This window comes from Myotis daubentonii, chromosome 19 (assembly GCF_963259705.1).
Source record: "Myotis daubentonii chromosome 19, mMyoDau2.1, whole genome shotgun sequence".
In the NCBI taxonomy this organism is placed as follows: domain Eukaryota; kingdom Metazoa; phylum Chordata; class Mammalia; order Chiroptera; family Vespertilionidae; genus Myotis; species Myotis daubentonii.
The window spans coordinates 5460650-5466864 of NC_081858.1; positions in this window are offsets into that span (position 1 = coordinate 5460650).

Here is a 6215-nt window from a genome sequence, read left to right on the forward strand (position 1 = left end):
GCGTGAACCTGAACACGTGGCCTAGAAGTGAGCTGGGTGACCCGGAGCATGCTCCCTAGCCTCTGAGCCCACGTCCACATCGTACCCTTGCGGGCTTGTCTGGAGTGAGACAGAGCTGTGCACAGGCCGGGGGCACAGCAGGTGCTCATGTGGTGTCACTGAAGAGAAACGACACTAGCTCCGTACCCATTCCCACCCGCGGTGCCACAAGGACAGGCCTCACATTCAGGAGGTCATTGCTGGGCCCGTGATTTGCATGTGTAGTGGTAACTTTCTGAAGCTGACGTTTGAAAAGCTAACAAACATGTTTCCTTGAGGAATGACAATTACTGTGTTTGACTACGTGAAACACCGACTGACGGCGCACAGACGGGTCCTCGCTGTGCCTGGGCAGGAACGCCTTTACCATCACTGTAAGCGGTGCTTCCAGCACACGTGTGGGAGGCCAGGAGGGCTGATCCTTCTTTTCTGAGGAATAAAGTTGAGATACAGCCTGGCTGGTGTGGTTCAGTAATTGAGCATCGACCTATGAACCCGGAGGTCATGGTTTGATTCCTGGTCAGGGCACATGCCTGGGTTGCAGGCTCGATCCCCAGGGGGGACGTGCAGGAGGCAGCCGATAGATCACTCACCCTCATCATTGATGTTTCTATCCCTCTCTCTCTCTTCTCTCTGAAATCAATAAAAATATATTTAAAAAAAGTTGAGGTGCAGATGGAAAGGAGAATCTCTAAGGTCACATGGCCAGTTAGTTGGCTGCAGAACTGGAGAAAAACCTTATTACTTGATACTCTGGTCACCGAGCCCCAGCGTCTTTCTGTAGAAATAATTTTGGATGGTGAATTTAATAAACTAATCAAGCTCTTGGTCTGTGGCTCTGTGGAGTGACTGGGTTTCACTTTTCAGAAGAGGTAGAGTTACTTCCTGGGTGGTTCCGAGCTGCCCCTGGACTCTAAGGTCCATCCCCTGCAGCCTGCTGGGGTGGGAGGGTAGTGTTGATGGTGATGAAGCTTAGGAAACCAGAAAAACTGGTCCAAGGATTATTACCTCAGTGGGATTTCTGGGTGAGGTTCCTGAGTGTGCCCACAGGGAACACACCAGTCACTTTCTGATGCTTCTCTGGTTGAGATTGCAGCCTGTAGGTCCTTCCTACCATGTAGTTTCCCATAAAAAAGGGAGGTGGGAAGCTGGGTGCAACAGTATCTAAGTTAGCATGCCTCCAACATCGTGGCCCCGGGACCCCTTTACACTTTGAAAAATTATTGAGGACCCCAAGGAGCTGTTGCTTATACTTACCTATTGATATTTACCATCTTAGACATCAAAACTGGTCAACTTTAAAGTGTTATTAATTCATTTAAAAATAAGCCCAGCCCAACTGGTGTGGCTCAGTCATTTGAGCGTCAACCTAGGAACCAGGAGGTCACAGTTCGATTCCTGGTCAGGGCACATGCCCGGGTTGCGGGCTCCATCCCCAGTGTGGAGCATGCAGGAGGCAGCTGATCACTGATTCTCTCGCATCATTAATGTTTCTCTTTCTCCCTTCCTCTCTGAAATCAATAAATATTAAAAAAAAAAACCCACACCATTACATTACAAATAACCATCTATGACAAATAGTTATAACTAAGTTTTCCAAAACAGAAGCCATTTAGCGAGGAGAGCGGTGTGATTGGCATTTTTGTGTCTGTTTAATGTCTGGATTCTCAGTCTGCTCCCGCAGTCAACCTGTTGCGATGTCTCACATCTGTAGGCTCTGGAAAACCACTGCACTCTTGTATGCGAATGAGAGTGGAAAACCAAGTGCCATCTTAGTATTATGGGACGTTTTGATTTCCCTCATTCTTTGAAAGGGTCTTAGGGAACCCCAGGGTACACAGACTGCACTTTGAGAACCACTGATCTAATCTAAAAGATGAGGAGACTGAGATCCTACTGAAGGGTTTGGTGGGAATGGGGGGCAGGAGACTGACTCCGAGTTATGGTGAGAGACCTCAAATTTGGCCCATACCCCTCATAAAGCAAACTTGAGTGTTAAACTATATTGTTTCTGATATTCCTTCTCTAAATTCTGTGTGTGGCTTCTCTTTAATTCAACAGACCTCCCAAGTACTTACCATGTGTTAGGCCCCAGAGGATACCAGGATGGTCCCTGCATTCAAGGTACTTAATGTCCACTTGATTTTGAGGGCTACCTAAGGGCAGGGCAAGCCCACTGTCAAGTCTCTGGGTGTGGCATCAGGCATGCGGGTATGGGATAAAGGGCCCATTTCCAGTTCCATCAAAGAGACAGACATCTCTTGGGCCAGCATGTTGGTGGTACCCTATCTCAGTCCATTTAAGGTCCCTGACATTCACTTCATCCGCCCTCTCTAAATTCCTACTTCCACCTCTTTCTACCTCCTTACATGGCTGCAACATGTGCTTCCACCCTTGCTACTTAGAATCTCAGCAACTTTGGACTCCACTGCTGACCAGTCTCCGATCTGGATTACACAGAACCCTCCAGGCTCCCCTGTGCTAACCCTCCTCTCCTGCTGCTGTCCAGGCACTGCTGGCTCTGTCTCCAAGGCCTCCATCGCCCGCAGCCTCCCCACTAGCGAGTGCACTTCCCGACTTTCCTCTTTGCCAGCAAAGCTCTTTTTTTTTTTTTTTAATATATTTTATTTATTTTTTACAGAGAGGAAGGGAGAGAGAGAGTCAGAAACATCGATGAGAGAGAAACATCGACCAGCCGCCTCCTGCACATCCCCCACCGGGGATGTGCCCGCAACCCAGGTACATGCCCTTGACCGGAACCGAACCTGGGACCCTTCAGTCCGCAGACTGACGCTCTATCCACTGAGCCAAACCGGTTTCAGCGAGCAAAGCTCTTTAAAGTGCCCTTCACCCACCTCCAGTCCTCACTACTCAGTCTTTACCATTCGCCAGCGGCTAATCCTCCATCTCTACTATCCTGAAAAACACTTCATTCAACACCACTGTTCTCACCACACATTCTTTTGCTCATTCATTCACTGCCAAACTTCTTGAATGAACAGTATATACTTATACCTCCATAGTGTCACTGTCCCTGTAAACCTCTGCAAACTCCTATTCCCCATATTTTTCTCTTTAGACACGTATTTATTTGCATTCTCTACCAGAATGTAAGCTCCGTGAAAGCAGGGATTCTAGTTTTGTTTACTGCTGAATCTCCGCTGAATCTTCCTGACACACAGGAAGCCCTCAGAGCAGTGGTTCTCAACCTTCTGGCCCTTTACATACAGTTCCTCATGTGACCCAACCATAAAATTATTTTCGTTGCTACTTCCTAACTCTAATGTTGTTATGAATTGTAATGTAAATATCTGATATGCAGGATGGTCTTAGGCAACCCCTGTGAAAGGGTTGTTCGACTGCCAAAGGGGTTGCGACCCACAGGTTGAGAACCACTGTCTCAGAGACTTGAAGGAATGGTAAGCTCTGTTTTGCCCATGTTATATCCTCAGTGCCCAGCACAGTGCCTGGCACCTAGTAGGCACACAGTATTTACTGAATTTGTGAATGAATTGCCGGATATGCGATTTTTTAAATGCTGCTTTGGTTGATGTTTATTGCCTTCTGCTTATCTGTCCCTTCCTGCTGTCACCTCACACCTGGGCTTCAGCAATGACCTCCCTTAAAGTGCTGCGGTTGACATCCATACTGTATGCTTGCAGCAGATTACTTTCCTAAAATAGCATTTTGCTGTTGTTACTCTGCTCAGAAACTTTCACTGCCTCCCAGTGCAGTTTCTAATGTGCAAACAGGTGGTGTGGCAGAAGCTCATCTGTAAGCTGTCTGTTCAGAACAGCGGAACAAAGTTTACCGTCAGTGTTACACACTGACTTACCTCAAGTCAGGGGGGTTTCTATCTGTATACACATACAGTGTATCTATCCACATCTATACCTACCAAAACATCGCTCCCATCATTATAGTTTAAATAAATGTAAAATAGTATTTCTACAGGAAATGTACTCAGAGCTTCATTTTTGGGACGTCAGGCACATCTCCTGACCTACAGGGAATTCCCCCTGAAAGACAAAATTGATGATTCTTACAGACTGTGACAGTGGCTGTTTAAACACACCTGTCATTCAAAGCTCTTTCAATTCCAGTTCCATCAGGAAATCTGTATGAAATCTCTTTCCCCTCATTCTAGCTGAGAGTGATAGCATTCCTCCTCTGCAGTCTAGACTGCTTATTTGATAGCTCTTTTATCTATTGTATTGTCTTGTATTTTTAATTCCTGATGAGTGTATCTTATTCTGATGAGACTATAAGCTCCTGGAGGGAAAGGCTCTATTCTACTATCTGTGGCACATAATAAACAAATAGCACTCATTAGACAATTAGTTACTAAATAAATGAATTAATGTCAAAGGCAAGCCAGGCACCTGTTCTTCACAACAGCCAGTTCTGCTCTACTCACAGGTATCCTGCAGCCCTGATGTCAGGAGGCTGCCTTGGACCTGTGTGCTAGAGGCTACACTAAGAAATGGCTAAAAGTATGATGGGCCCATGTACAATGACTGTGGTAACTGTTATATGCCCACAGGCATGCCTTGGTGACGTGTGGGTTCGGTTCCAGACCACTGCCCTGAAGCGAATATTGCGATAAAGCCAGTTGCACAGATTTTTTGGTTTGTCAGTTTCATGTAAAAGTCACATCTGCACTATTACTGTAGTTTGAGTATAAAGCATTATGTCTAGAAAACATAATACATTATTACTAAAAAATGCTATCTGAGCCTTCATGAGCTGTAATCTTTGTGTGAAACACAGTAAAACTTAGTATGCCTATATGTGCTGGTGATTTAGAAACACAGCTCCAATCCTCACAACTAGCCCGTGTGGAACCTGGGGTTCTGAGACACTGTGATGTGACTTATCCAAAAGCTCAAGCTTTTCAGGGCCGCAGCCGGGATTTCAGAGCTGGCATTCAAACAGTCTCTCCACCTCCAGAGCAGGTGGAGCAGACAGCCTGGAGTGCGGCCGCAATGGTGGGTCAGGGCTGAGCGTGCTTGCTGGTGGCCACACTGATGTTTCCTTCTTCTCTGATACTTCCTCACTAACAGGGCTGGATCAAAGGCGACCCCATTAACCTTTCCCGGACCAAGAAGGGCCACTTCTCAATGGTCATATGAGCAGTTCTTCTCTCGGTCCCGTCAGAGTCCAAGCCCAGGTTCTTTTGACACCACCACACTGATTCTCAGGTCCTGGAAAAACTCAAAGCTGTAGCCAGACACTCCATATCCTGTTCAAGGATCTTCCCTGCAACACTGTATAACAAAAAAATTGTAACCAACATAAACGCCTATCAACAGCAGAGTGGTTAAATCACAGTTCAACCATGCGGGGTACCATAATGCAGCAAAAGGCAGCGCACATACACGTATGTGTTTGCACAGGCACAGAATACTCACCGAAGGAGATTTATTCATTCATCTAATATATATTTATTAAGCATTGTAAGGTATCCAAGAAACACTGAGATTACCTATGAGAAGTGGGTCTGAAGGAAAAGTAGCAACTTGTACTTTTTGGTAAACTGTACATTGTTTTTAAAAACTATGAGCATTATTTTAAAATTTTAAAAAATTGATTTGAAAAACATCAATTTGTTGCTCCACCCATCTATTAGCATTACTTTTTATAGTAAAAATTTTTTGTTTTATTTTACTTTTTATTTTTTGGTTTAAGGATATGTCTGTCTTTTGTAATCCTACCTAATATTTTATTTATATTCTTTGAATATTTACATTCTTTCCATACTGGCATAGATGATGATTTTAGTTACTTTATTTTGGATTTTTATTGCTTCTTTTATGGGAAGTGACCATTGTAAGTTTAAGCACAGGAATAAATAAAACGCAAAGCAAAGCTCCTCCCCATCCTCAGCCCTTCTCTCCCTCCCCTCAAAAACCACACCGGGCATCGATCTCACAGGCTCGGCGTCGAATACTCGCCCCATTTTGCCAAGGAGGCAACTCGAGCCCCAGGAACTGCCGGCTGGAGGCGATTTCCACCAGAGCGGACCTAGGAGGCCGCATCCTAACCCGCTCGGCTCCGCCGGTGGCTCCTCTCCTGGAGCACTCGGCAGCCGCCAACCGCTTCGGCGTCCGTCCCACGGGCTCGGGACACGGTGGCCGGAGCCAGCTCCCCGGGGGCGGCGTCCAGGCAGAAAGGGG